The following is a 14,822-nucleotide window of genomic DNA, read 5'->3' on the forward strand; positions in this document are numbered from 1 at the left end:
AATATAGAAATCTCATTTTAAACAGAAGAAAGAATTAACCATTCATTCACTCTTAATGTACGTTCCTGATCATTATGCAATGGAAAAGTAGTTGTATGACTAATGTTTGCAGAGGAGCATGTTCAAAGGCGTGACATTGTTTTAGAGGCTAGTTACCACACATGTATAGGTTCCTGAGACAGTATGGAAGCTTCAGGGTTGTTTGATTGAAACCTACCAGTCCTACATTATGATCGCCCATATAGTTCCCTGCCAAGCTAATTATGTCACTGATGCCACACACTGGGAAAATGCAGAAAGAATGAGAAGCTGTAATCCTGATGACTGCACATGTACACTGGCTCTTAACTGACTCATACCCATGCTCACACATGCTTTTCTACTCCAATGCTCACAAGATCAAAATTTGCGCTATGTCATGTCATGAATGATATGTGATTGGGAGTCGGGAAGATGGAATAGCAATCATTGGCATATTTTCATCCACTCTGGCCTGGCCCACCATAACACAATTTTCACATTGTATTCCAGGTCCCCTTGACAGTTTCAGCTGTACTTAGTATGTTTTGTTTTGATGACTTTAATACAGGATGTCTTTAATACAGGATGTCCTTAACTGAAGAACTAGAGGACCTATTCTGTTCGTATTGAGTAGAACTATGACAAATACGTTTAAATAAAAATATTTGTATGATATAATTATCAGTCTATTATTTTTATGTGTTTGTATGTTTTTATAAGTACAAAAGAAGTATATCTATAAATCAGTGCTTTTCTCATTACTTTTTTGATGATTTTCTATTTTCTAATCCAAGACAGACACATTCACATTAGATATTTAATAAGAAACCTATTTTAATTAGTCACCTCACTGAGGTTACAGCTGTTTTGTCACATGTTGTTTTAGATGGAGTGCTTACGTCATTCCCAGAATTCCACACCCACACGTTTGCAAAATCCAACGATTACTGCCCCTCTTAACCACTGGTTTGAGAAGACACACCCAGACACAGCTGTCAGCTAACCATGCTCTCATTCCACTCGTCTTTCTTTTCTTTCTTTCTTTCTTTCTTTCTTTCTTTCTTTCTTTTTTTATTTTACCAAACATAAATCTCATATAATAAATGCTCATCATGTATGAGTGCCATGAGAGCAGGTAACATGAATTTGTATGGATTGGGTGTTAATTCATAAAATTAAAAAGTAAAAAACTATTTAACTAAAATCCTAGATATAGTCATGAAAACCAAACACACACATAGACATTTGTATTTATATTTTAATGGAGGAATTCTCATTGACTCCCACAGTGCTCTAACTAAAGAGTAACCCTAACCATAACCTTAACCAAGGGAAATATTTGACTTGTTTTGCTTTACCAGTAACAGCAATATCTTAGGAAAAAATGGAGTTGTGGGGACCAGCAAATGTTCCCATAAAAACACCACTTTTCATTTATTTCATCATGTCCCACTATCACAAAAACATAACACACACACACACACACACACACACACACACACACAATTCCAACTCTCTTTCAGTTTGTTCAGTGTTCAACAATGTTTAACGTGCCCTGCTTTTAAATTCATTTTAATTTTAAATTTGCTCTTTGTTAAGGTTAAAGAGGGACTATCATGCCCTTAATTATGTACAAATATTACAAAACTGAACTTATTTTTTGTAAGATGGTTAGCTGATTTACTGTATGGTGGTGAACTGCAGTGTTAGAAATTACATGAATACATAAATTACTGTGCAATTATTAAACTATTATCAACACTGTGGTTTTCCGCCACATAAGGTGCCCAGCTCTCAGAGCAAAGCCTCATTATCAGATTAATTAATAATGAAGTACGTTAATGTACCTTGTTAGGTATGTAGCAGAAGAGTCATTTTCAGCCATGTAAATCATGGTTTGCTGTGTGTGTGAAACAGAAACTGTTTTCCTTAGATTCTTGCCAGATAAGCAGAGGTCCAGTGATAGATGGCCACTGGACCTTACTCCATGAACTTTACATATGGACAGCAGACTCTTGGAAAATATATATGTACGATAGCACCATGCTTTATGTGGACAATGCCAAGGAATGTCCTTCCAGTTGGACATACTCTAGTAGGACTTTTCAAATAAAAAAAGAGAAAAACAGAAGAGAAAAAGAGAGGGAGAGAGACCCATAGGATTATCCCAACCTTTTGCTGTGTCACAACAGCTCCATAATGCCTACTGAAGCCCTACTGTTTATTGTGATTTAAATACCCGACAGACTAATTTGACTACTGAATACTGTTTCAGTTATAGAACAGGATACTCTGTTATTCCAGTTTCTCATAACTTGGGATAGTTCTAGTAACTATTAAACTTTCAGTCTATTTGCTTAAATATTTGTAAGTATCACTTCTCTGTGGTATTATTTTGGCAGTCATTCATGGCTTGTTTTGGCTCCTTCATGGCTGACACATGCTTGTAGAATCTGTATATTACGACATACTATACACACTAAATACCCATATACAGTTAAAACAACACACAAAGCACTATACTTTTGACACAGTCAGTCGAATTCTTTTGAAAAATGGCTTTAAGTTATGTGTTGCTTGGTGGTGCAACAGCCACACCTTGGTAGTATGCTGCAATCTGATAGACGCTGTGTACAAAGTGCTGTGTAGGTGGACAAAGAAAACAGGCTTGTTTTACAGCCATGTAACTCCTCTGGTTCGCCATCTGTTTGGATTGTGTGTGTGTGTGTGTGTGTGTGTGTGTGCGCGCCCGTGCGTGTGTGTGTGTGTGTGTGTGTATGTGTTTGTTGGCGTATTTTTGTGTGTTGAGCTGGGGCCAAGCAAAGGTGTTCTTCTGGACATATTCCCATATTTGCATGTCCCCAATCAGTCTGCTTTACCAGGAAGTTATAAACAGCCTGTGATCGTTGTGGGCTGAAGGGCCATTTATCTTTTTCTTTTTTTTCAGAATTTGTCCCATCAAAATGTCGGTACAAAAGACTGAGGAGAGAAAGTGGGGTGACAGTCCCTGTGAACACTGTATGCATAATGCATCAATGAGAACTTATAAAGGACTCATGATATTTCATAATGTCTGCATTCATCAGGCATCGATGAAATATTCACACTGGTTTAATGATACTACAGTTAATCAGATATTTACCATTTTTGTTTGATAATAGTAGTAGTAGTAGTATTAGCAGTAGTAGTAGTAGTAGTAGTAGTAGCAGAAGTAGTGGTAGTAGTAGTAGAAGTAGTAGAAGTAGTGGTAGTAGTAGTAGTAGTAGCAGTAGTAGTAGTTGTAGTAGTAGTAGTAGTAGTAGTAGTGATAGTAGTAGTCCAGATGAGATAGCAGGATTTTACATGACACTCGTGTGCTTTATTTCCTCACTCTGGGGAAGAGATCGGTATCAGTGTTATAACATCATGAGAGTTATTGTCAAAAAAAGAGGAACTATGAACCATTGCTGTTTACCCTGGGTTAAGTGATCTCATCCTATGTCATACTAAGAAAATGCATTGCACATGATTATAGAGCTGCCATAACTTTTCACCACAATAAAAAGGCCATTAGATGTCTTTTACCATGCCTCACAAATTAATTTGTCCACTTGTTGAAAACAAGGTGAATGATGACTCATCTAATATGACTTTTTTCATACTAGGCAAGACAGTGGATTGCTTTTCCCATTTTTTTTTTTGCATGACCATAATCATGGTGGGTTAATTGCTTAATAATCTTTGGAACCATATCCATATGGAAGCATGATTATGATAGTGTGTCGACTTCTTATGTCAAATGTTTTCATACATTGTTTAGATGTTATAGGAAATTATGAAAGCTTAATAATGCCTTGCAAAGGCACTTTTGATAGATTACATATATGGTATTCATGGTGTCAAGTCATTGCATTGGATATTTCATTGCCTTGCATTATGGATAGGAATAGAAATGTTAATGTCATCCAGCTGACAGAACAGGTGCTATCATATAACACCAAAATACATTTTTATGTTGTACATGGATAAATTATGGATTGTATATGGATATGTTACATTTTTTTAACTTCTGGCACATTATTTTTTCTGCAATATGGAATATAATCTAGGATCTAGAATATAATCTGATTAGGGAATCAGATCTATGCTGCAACTGAGTGTAAACAGGGTGGTTAGATTGTAAAGTTCGGCCTGTATTTATTTGCTGGGAGTTCCCTCCGGAGGAGTAAATGACAGCACTACGTAACTTTTCTACTGGTATGTCACAGCCGTTTGAACTCAGCCCACGTGTTCCTTCTGACAGCCTGTTCCACTCCATTGGCAAACCTAGCTTAACCTCACCCAGATTTCACAGGAATCTAGTCTGACTGCACCTCAGCATGCACAGACCAGTGCTGGAATCCTCCACAACTTTCCGGAATTCTCCTGTGATGTCAGCCGATGGTAGACTAGATCCTGCTGGCTTCATTCTGAATCCCTGTTTTCTCGAGAAACCCAGTCTTAGATGCTGATAAATGTGTGGATTCTTACACAGTAGTTCATTTTCAGTGATAATGGATCAATAACTGTCATGGCTACACTCTACACTCTAACCCTCTAAAACAAGACATTAAAAATGATGTATTTTATTGAGAATGGGGGGGGTGAACTATAAAGTAACACATTTTTAAGAATATGCAATAAAGAAACATGGCAAAAGAAAAAAAAATACATAACTTTGTCTTTACAGTCGCCACATGGTTGCCTTCCCATTTACCTGGATTTCTGAAATTTGACATGCTACATTTCAGCTGACATGCTGTATTTCATCCATTCATTGTTATTAAATATAGTCGGAGGAAAATGTGCAGAGATGCTTGTGGATAAACAGAAATCTTTTGAGAAGGGATAATGCTTTCATAAGGTATAGTTTTTTTTTATTTTTTCGTACAAAGCAAAAGTGTGTAAATTTTGGCAGAAAACACTGAGACAACATTACTGAAAAAAAATGTCTTTGTGAAGTCAAGTGATTATCTGGTCATGTTTCAGCACTTGAGATACCATTATTTTACTTATAAGCAGTCATTGAGCAATGAACACTGAAAGAAGTGTCCTGCCTTGAGATATGTGAAACAGAATATGAAATATGGGGTCCTCCAATTAGAAATCTAAAACAATCAGAAATCACATTTAATTTACTTAACAGTGAAAATCATGTAACCCACTGTGTATAGATTCCCAAAATGTGGTGATTTTGCAATCAAATTAAACTCAGGACCAAAGCTGAAAGAATTTTTTTTCTGTTATATTAAGAGGAACGTATCAACCAGTTCCATAGAAAGCACTTTGAGGTCATTAAGATTTCATAGAAAAGCTCCTTTGTAATCTAGGTTACTGCGAAGGTAGTCTCATGTATGACAAACAAAGAATCGGTCATTGTACGTCACAACTTAAAATAGCTTTGTGGTTCAAGTTAAGATAAAAGCGTACTTTCAAATGGGTGTCAACTGTAGCTTGATCATAACATTCCAAAAAAAAAAAACACCTTTCCTCACCACTCACTTTTACAAAAATGAACAGTCTGGCAGTCTAGATCTCTTCTTAACATGAATATGAAGTCTGTGCCTTAGTTTAGTTCAGTATATGTTCAACAATGGTCACTACCATTTATAATATTTGATTACAGCTACTGTTTCTCCACCTATGAGGTTAACAATATTTGTTATATATTGACTCTGTGTGTGTGTGTGTGTGTGTGTATGGAGGTAAGTATATACACTGTATGAATATAAAACGAGGAGAGTTCTTTTCACAGGTGCTATGGCCTTGGGCCCCACATAGAGGCCTCATTGGCAGTGTGTGTGAGGAGCTGCTTTAGGGAGACACACAATGAGGGCTTGGCAGGACAGGGGAACTCAGGGGTAAATTGAGGTAGTTAAAAGGGAGCTCTGTTCACCTGAAACCTGATCTGCAGCTTGCTAAGACTAGGCATTCCGGTCTGCCCACGGAAGACTCACATAAACACAATGACCAGGGAAACCGTAAAGGCAGGCCAACAATATTTAAATGGCATTAACTTGCAAAGACCTTACCTTTCCAGAAAACTGATTTGGTTGCTCTACAATCAAAATGAATGTTAATGAAAGACACTGTCAGTTTAAGTCTTTTTTGATTTATTGAGTTTCTCAGTAAATTACAGCTTTAAACTTTACCGTTGCCAGCTCAAGTATACATGTCACACATGCCCATTCTACTGTATATTTGAAATAATGGCAAAATGGTGAAGGACACAAATACAGTGACTTGGAGAGCAGCCAATCCACATACTGTTAAGCAGTCAGCGCTCTGGACTTGGCTCCCATACGGAATTTGGTTACCATGACGACGACATGAGAGCCTTCTGTGGGGTGATCTTCCAGTGACAAAAATCTTTTAATCATCTCCATTTTTCACATTCTAGCGCATTAGAAAATGACTGAGGCCTAGTACATTTGCTGCAGGTAATAACTGCTGTCCATGTCTCAGTGAAGCCTCAACAAAACCGATTAAGCAATGATTAAGCAATGACAGAAAAAAAAAAAATTAAAATAAAATCAAGTTGATCTCAGGACAAGATAAACGCATAATGTACTTTGGCTCATCAACAGATCTTTGTGTGCTACAGACTTGAAAAAATGAACAAACAAACAAACAAAAAAAATACCCGCATCATTTGATATTCGAAGGGAGGGAGAAACTCTGAGTCATGACACATGGAAGAGCATTTTGAAAAACATCTTCCAATGCAGGGTTCACAGTTTCTTAGACAGTTAGCATTGTATCAGCACCTTACTATTGTAATACTGGTATCTAAACTCTGCATTTCTACTCCAGAACTACTAAACGTGTCTGATTAACTATATTCTTCTAAACTCTGGAGTGCTCTGGATATGGTGACATCAAAAGTTAATGTAAGAGGGTAAAAAAAACAACAACCTGTTTTGCATTTGTGTGATATGTAGCTTGTTGACACATAAAATGGTGTATTATATCATACTATACCTCCTACAGCAAGTTTGAGCTGCTGTGAAGCTTGAGGGCATGGTAAAGAAAGACAGAGGTTATGCCATGTGATTGACGGCATTACCAGACAGTATTAGACACATATAATAAGATCTAACCGTGTCTGGTAAGACGCCCATCAAAAGGCCTCTTGCACTTTACTGACTGAAGGATACTTCATGAACTCCAAGACCAATATGGTAGATGGCAGACACTATTTTGAAGGCAGAGGAAAAAGGCAGAGGAAAAATATCAGACAAAAAGCTCTACACTGCATAAAAAATAGCACAAGTAGATACAGGATAGCTGAGTTTTTTTTCACAGCCACAACACTGTGATTACCACTAGATTATTCATGTTAAACATCTAAGAGGACCAAATGATAATGAATTCATTTATAATTAAATGAATTTTGATGAACAGCACAAGCAAAAAGAAAAAGAAAAGAGAGCAAAGGGGAGAGACAACTGCAGTAGTAAGACCGGGTTAGAGGCACTCAAATGTATATGGAGCTAAATGACGTGACTTTTTAAACCTGTCTAATAAAAACAGAAAAAAAAAACAGAGGGATGAATGACAAACATGATTCAGTTTCATACATCTGTGACATAGATAAAGGAAAGCTACCCCAGATGAGCAAATATGGGTGTGGTTCAATATTTGCGACTCCATTCTCCCACCTTAAACAAACATTCGACTAGAACGACACTGTGCTTCATGTTTGCTTATATCTGTACACTCTGTTTAAATGTGTCATCGATAAAAATTGAATTTTCAGTCCCTCTAAGCCAGATAATGCACAAGGAACTAAACACTTGTTAAAAAAAAATTAAATTGTGCAATAACACACAAAACGTAACCTGACTTGTGTACATTTAACCCAATGCATAAAATCAGACTCATCAGTCATCGGTACAAGGTAATCATTCCTGCAACAAATAATGTTTTTTCTTTAACAAAACAATAAACAGAAATGATATATATATATATATATATATATATATATATATATATATAGATATAGATATAGATATAGATATATATACACACACACACACACACACACAGACATATATATATATATATATATATATATATATATATATGAAATTGACAAAAGACAAATGGTGGCTCAATACAATATGTCATGCTGCATAAAAACTGCAATGAAGTAGAATAAGTGTGTGTGAAAATAGATAGACTTTTAGTCATGGACGGGAAAAAAAGAGATAGGACAGATTGAAATGGGAAAGAGGAAGAGGAGGAGTTAAGGATGTCGTTATGTCTATTTTTATCAAGATTACTCAGGTGAGCTCATGTGTCAGTTACAGGATGTGCCACGCAGGTAAAACTAGCTGAACCAATCATGGCGCCTCGTCACAAAAGCCACACGGAACGAAGGGGAGCGAAGGGGGGAGGGGATGTGGAGAGCTCTTTCAGTAAGGCTGGTTTAACAGTCAACGGACTGGTATTCTTTAACTAAAGCAGGGTGGGGCCAAGCTGTCTGAAAAAAAAAGTGGATAGGGAAGTGAATAGTACAAAGCCTGTGGGCAGACTCTCCCTCTTTCTGTCTCTCCCCCCCCAGACATTTCAAAGAACATACTCTCTCATTTCCCACACTTTCCCTTCTCACCGCTCTCTCAGTACCCTATGGAACACGCCACAGATCGACTGTGTGGGAACCATTTCAAGCAGTCTAAAACATATCAGTTTTTTTTTTGTTTGTTTGTTTGTTTAAAATGCCATATAAAGTACTAAAACCTGAAGAAGAAGAAGGGGAAAAAAAAAACCAAAAATAAAACAGGTGAGAAATATTCTCATTGCTTTTAGTGGCATATGTTAGTGATACATTAAAATCAATTTAAGGACACACTGAGAAAAGCTGAGAGCCTTTATCTCTCTGTTCCCAGGGTAACAAGGCCTGTTTAACAAACTGTCAAAACATTACTACCATGTCTAAACATTTTATAACAGTCAAAACAGACAAACAAGTGGTTTCAACAACCCTTTCAGGACTAGTAACTGTCACAATGACTACAAAGTTGGCCTACTGTAGAATATTTTCCCCTTCCACTTTTGGTCTGTCTCATTATTTATACAGTTTATGTCATTGCAAAAGATGTACTAGTAAACAGATACAGTAATACACAGATCAAATTCTGCTATAAATTCTTCTAACAGCCTGAAAATATGGTAAAAAAAAACAACAACACCAACAACAACAACAACATTTTGCTAAAAATATGGAATAGGATTCAAGCAACCATCAACTTTAAGAAGTTGAAAGATTAGAGAGGAGAATTGGATCACTCAGCAAACATCGTTACCAGACAGTGTTAGAAGACATGCACAGTCCAGCACTGTCCGGTAAGATGGCTGCTAAGAGCCACTTCACTGAAGTTCATTCCGTCAGCAGCTTTATCCAGGAGAGAAAGTCCTTTGAAGATCAGAAAACAGACAGGTGAGACAAGCTGGTACCCAACAGCAGCACTTTGCGCTGCGTCTTCATATGGAGCCAAAGGACAGCAATCGTCATCATTACCAGGCAGTATTAGAGAGAGTTGTGATATCCAATGCTGCCTCGTAAGATGGAGATGACTACCCAAATGGTTTTTGGACACAATAGTAAAAATAGAGCCTCACTGTTATCAAATTGTCATTTTTCATTGTAAAAAGAAGTCATCGCATCGTAAAATGTTAAAATATATGTAATTATCTCCTTACCAAAAGATAACACTTTAAATAGAAGTTTCTGGAACATTCTGAGTATTTGCCTGCCCTTACATCAAGCTCACTGTACAAGTTTATAGGGAATTGCAACAGATCTCAGGCCCTAACCCTCTTGACATGAAGACTGTCTCCCAAAAGTTACAATGAGATAAGACTGATAATCTGTGTCTGATTCAGACAGCCAGTTGTTCTAAGGAAACACACAGACAAGGGGAGAAAAATCTGCCAACAAACTCAACTCACTAAAAAAACAGGTATAGCTTGAATGTCACAGGTTGTGGATGGCTTTGTTCCTCTCTTCTTAGCAGCTTAGCCAAGCAACCGCAGCAGAATGCCCCATGAAGGCAGTTAATTATTGCCCAAACCTGTTCCGACTGGTCTGATTTGACAGCATGGCCGAGTTGGGAGGGCTGTGTTTTTGTACAATAGATGGGTAAAAAAAATTTCAGACTGCATGAAGATACACTATACCCCCACCTTCAAATCGCTCCGTCAAGAGCAACAAAGGCCTGAAATGGGTGGAGATTTGTATGTCCCCTGGAGAACAGAAATAGTCCATCATTACATGGCATTGCAAATGCCGTGTACATTGTGAACTTGTTACGGTATGTTCATTTATAATAGACATACAGCACACAAGGATAGATCAGGGTTTTTTTTTTTTTTTTGCCTTCGTGTGTGTGTAGTGATAACAGCCCATCGGAATGCTGCACTAGACTGACCTGTGACCAAGTTCTGTATGCAGAAGGCCGTTTACACACCTATTGTTTACTGAATAACATCCATGCTTCACCGCTGAACAATGTGAAACTTCATCATATACAGAGCCTCTAGTTATTACAGTCTAAACTGATGCACAACTTTAAGACTTTATGGCCTCAGGATCAAACTAATCACTAAATGCATAAGAGTAGATCTTAGCAAATTGCTTTCAGCGAACCTGCAACAGAATGAGTGAGAAATCATGGAAGAGAACATTTGGATGAGAGAGACAGAAGATAAATGAATGGAGGGAATAAATGAATGAATGAATGAATGAATGAATAAGGGAGAGTAAGAGAGAGAGAGTGGGAGAGAGTTTTTGAGCAAGAGAAAGAGAGAGAGAAAGATGGAAAGCAAAGGAGCAGGAGGAGGAGGAGGAGAATAGAAACAGAGAGAGCACCTGTAACCTTACCGTCATGAAAAGGACCCAGGGATAAAATGTAACAAAAAAAAGTGAGTAAGAGGGAGAAAAGAGAGAAAAAAATCTCAAATTTCCACCAAGTGCCTCAGAAGGCTCCAGCTTCCTCTTGCTCAGTCAGGACCCATGAAATGAAAAACCCCAAGCAGACCTGCTCTCCCAGACTGTAGGCACTATTTAGTTAATCATCAGCATTATAAACCAGTGCTGCAGGCCTTCTGAGAAAGAAAAGGAGTGACAGAGGGACAGAGAGAGGGGAGAAAGGGGGGGGAATAAGTGTTAAAGGCAGTGGACAGAAACAGAAAAAAGTGGCAAATATTGGAAAATACATACTTTGTTTTAGTCCCCCTGAAAAGACGACATGTTGAACTCTAATGTTGTGGTGTCTACTTGCTCCAACAGCCTGTTACTCTTTGTCCAGTCTTCCTTTAAACTGACATCCATGTTGATTTTCCCTTGCTCAAACCCCTCTCAGGTGTGGGTTTAACCTCTCCTGGCTAGCTACGCGGCTCTGTGGGCTGAGAGTGAGGCGTGATCGGGTAACCCTGCCCTCCCCATTGGAATGTGACTCCACTGTGAAATGAACAACCTAACCTGAAGGCTAAACAAGACTCGACCTTAATCAATAGTTCGTGTCTGTGTGAAGAACAAAGCAGAGGAAATCCTAAACCTTAGTTAAAGGCGGGCCTTGCTCTGCTGGCTCTATTTGCGCTTGTTTTCTGTTTCCTCTTTGTAGGCATGGTTATCATGAAAGCTCAAACAGTTAAAATCCTTCAAATCAACAAATAAGCACAGTAGCTATCTTAGCTAAAATAAGCACATTAGCTATGTATGCTAAAATAAGCACATTAGCTATATAAGCTATCTTAGCTTACAGTTTCTCTTGAAATTGCTTGTGCACAATTTGCATGTTGCTAAAATGTTGAAATTGCTATTTCACTTATTTCAGCAGGAGTCACTGACAATGCACTCCAACACTGAATTAAAAGACAGCATATGAATGTATACATAAATGTTTAGGAGACTGTAAACTAGTTTTGTCATTTTTTTCAGCGATAAATATCTTTCACCATATATTTTAAAATGCTCTATACTATATTTTGTATGTACATTATAGTAGTATGACCTCCGTAGACAGAGGCCAGTGTTTGAGGAGGCAGTTCTTAACTGCATGTCAATCATCACAAGTGTTTAGAAGAAGTTATACAATGTTGAAAAAAAGAAAAAAAAAATCTATTTGAAAGATACCCCTGTAACTGGTTCATTTATATCTATCAGAAAAGAAGATATGTTAGTAAATTATAGTACCAGACTGCTTAGTCACACTGATTAAAATGGCTGTCCTTGTGCACACAAAGCCAATGTGCTGTACTTCCCTGACCTCTCACCCAAGCCCTGTAATTAACTCTCCATTTTCCTCTATCTGCTCTCAGAGAGGGAACAAACATACACTCGGAAAATCCTGCCCTGCGCCAGCTCTCATTCTCTTAACTGCAGCTTTCAAGGCATGTTTTATTGAGTCATCAGTTCAAAACAGACTATATTATCATCCAGACAAGCATTTTGTTAGTTTCCCACATTGTTCTAGAGCAAGACGAACTGTGATAATGCCATGAGTGTGTTATAAAACTATGACAAATGACTCATTCAGATGAGGGAAAGAAATGGACTCATTTTCCACCATCCACCAATCAAAATCCTCCACCTCACTGTGCATCCATTGTGCTATTTGGTCGACATTTTCTTTCCAGTTTAGATAAGCCTACAAAGACCAGAGTATGAATTCACACATATGTGCTATAATTTGTCAACGTAAAAGAAATATAAATATTTTAATACCCTCGGGACATAATGATAACTGCTAAATAAATTAGCATAGCTAACAAAGCTGTAAAGATTAAACGGAGAAAACAGGGCAAAATGGATGAGCAGACATTTTACATCTAGACTCATCTACACAGTCTACACTGCATTGTTTTCTATCACATCAAAATTCAGCCCAACAAAAACAGAAATGATTCACCCGACTCTCAGTCGTGCCAAAGCGACACGTAACAACAAGCCTCACTCAAAGCAGGCATCTTTTTCAAAAGAGAGGCAAGGAAAATGTAAGCTTTAGTTCATCTGATGCAACAGGTGATACAGAAAGTTATGCATAAGCTCAAAACTGAAAGTCTTTTGTTGCACTTTCATTATCATTACTTTTAAACTGCTTCGTATCCTTCGTTTCTTTTCTTTCTTTCTTTTTTTTTTAACATATCTTAGAAGAAAAATATTATAAATACTTCTGCAAAACATTTATTTAAGTATTTTTTGTTTCCACAAGGAGAACATTTAGATTTCATGTAGATAATTCATACAAAATTCAATCAATAAATTCACCACAAATGCTACATTTCAGCTAAATGCTCATTCAAAGGAGCGCTTTCAGTGGGATGAGAGAGGGGAGAGGAACTGAGCCCCTCTTTTTATCCCTTCTTGACAAGCCTGGCGGTTTGCCTCTACCTGCCCAAACTGGTCTATCCAGTCAAGGAATGACTGTTTGTATCTATTGTGTGTTCTTTCTTCTTTCCCTTTTAGATTGGAATCTCATGTACGGAATCTTATGATTCTAGTCTAACTGTAAAACTGTCCTTGTGATGTGACGAGAACAAAAGCCTGAAATATTGTATATTATTTTTCATATTTTACTGTGTTATTACATACTGTACTCAATGCCTCTGCTGACAACTGTTCACAGGTCTACAACTGAATCACTGAACACAGGGTGGGGAAAGCTACAGCGCGCAGCAATAAAATCAACTATACTTAGAAACAGAAGAGGAAACAAGTCACTTATTTGAATTTTAAAAAGTTACCCCCTCCTTCCTTGAAGTGTTCAGTTAGCCGGACAGCAGGTATGAGAGATACGGCGGCTAACACTCTGTATTGCTCCTTCCTCTTGCTGAACGACGCCCTCTAAAATTGTTTGCCACTCAAAGCGTAGTTTTCAGGTGGAAGGAAACCATCTTGAATTGGAGCATGATTCCCACCAAGGACGAAAACAAGTAACTAACAGAGGGGGGGGGGCAAAACGCAAAACAAACTTTTTTAAAAAATAAAGCCGAAGTTTTCGTCTCTTCAGAGACCCCCCTTTTGGCAGAACCTTGAGGCGATGCTACCTGTTTAAGCTGTTTGAGAGGAAAGACAGAATTTGTAAAGGGCTTGCTTTACATGTAGCATATTCCCCCCACCCCCACAGGTGTAATTTTCATGCCGCAGCCAATCTCTTTAGCCTCTGGCGCTTGCAGGTGTGTCTCTTGCTCTATGATAGGCTAGTCCCGCCCAGGAGGATCCATTGTAACCACCTGTCCCCGCCCAAAATGCTTTGTATGTGTTTATGATGTCAGCTCCAGCTTTGTGAGAACGTCCCCTGCTTTTCCTATCCCAACAGGACCGATACCATCACTACCACCACCCCCACCCTTAGCCCTGTCAACGCCCAGTCTCAAATATACCTGCTAAAGCGACAGAGTGAATGAATGAGTGAAGCAGAGCTTAAGGGTAGGAGTATATGAACTCCAGTCCACATGCTACTGACAAAGAAATATAGAGCAACTGCTCTTTGCCCTGTGCCCTGGTGCTTCCATTACCATATGCAGTACACACTTGGCCCTACAGGACATGTAACTGTAAATGATAAGAGCAGAACTGAACGCAAGATGAGGATAAGCAGGTGATCCATACAGACATGTGAATACGGCTCTGTTTGTTTCTTAGTCAGCTGGCTGAAGTAGTTGGGCCTGGAGGTACCTGTTTTAATCCCAGTCTGCTGTAGGCTGGTGGGTTACACCCATGACCCACTGCAATTGTTGGGATTAGTTTGAACAATGAGGAGAATGCTCGATACAGA

The sequence above is a fragment of the Chanos chanos genome, chromosome 3 (genome assembly GCF_902362185.1).
Source record: "Chanos chanos chromosome 3, fChaCha1.1, whole genome shotgun sequence".
Taxonomy (NCBI): domain Eukaryota; kingdom Metazoa; phylum Chordata; class Actinopteri; order Gonorynchiformes; family Chanidae; genus Chanos; species Chanos chanos.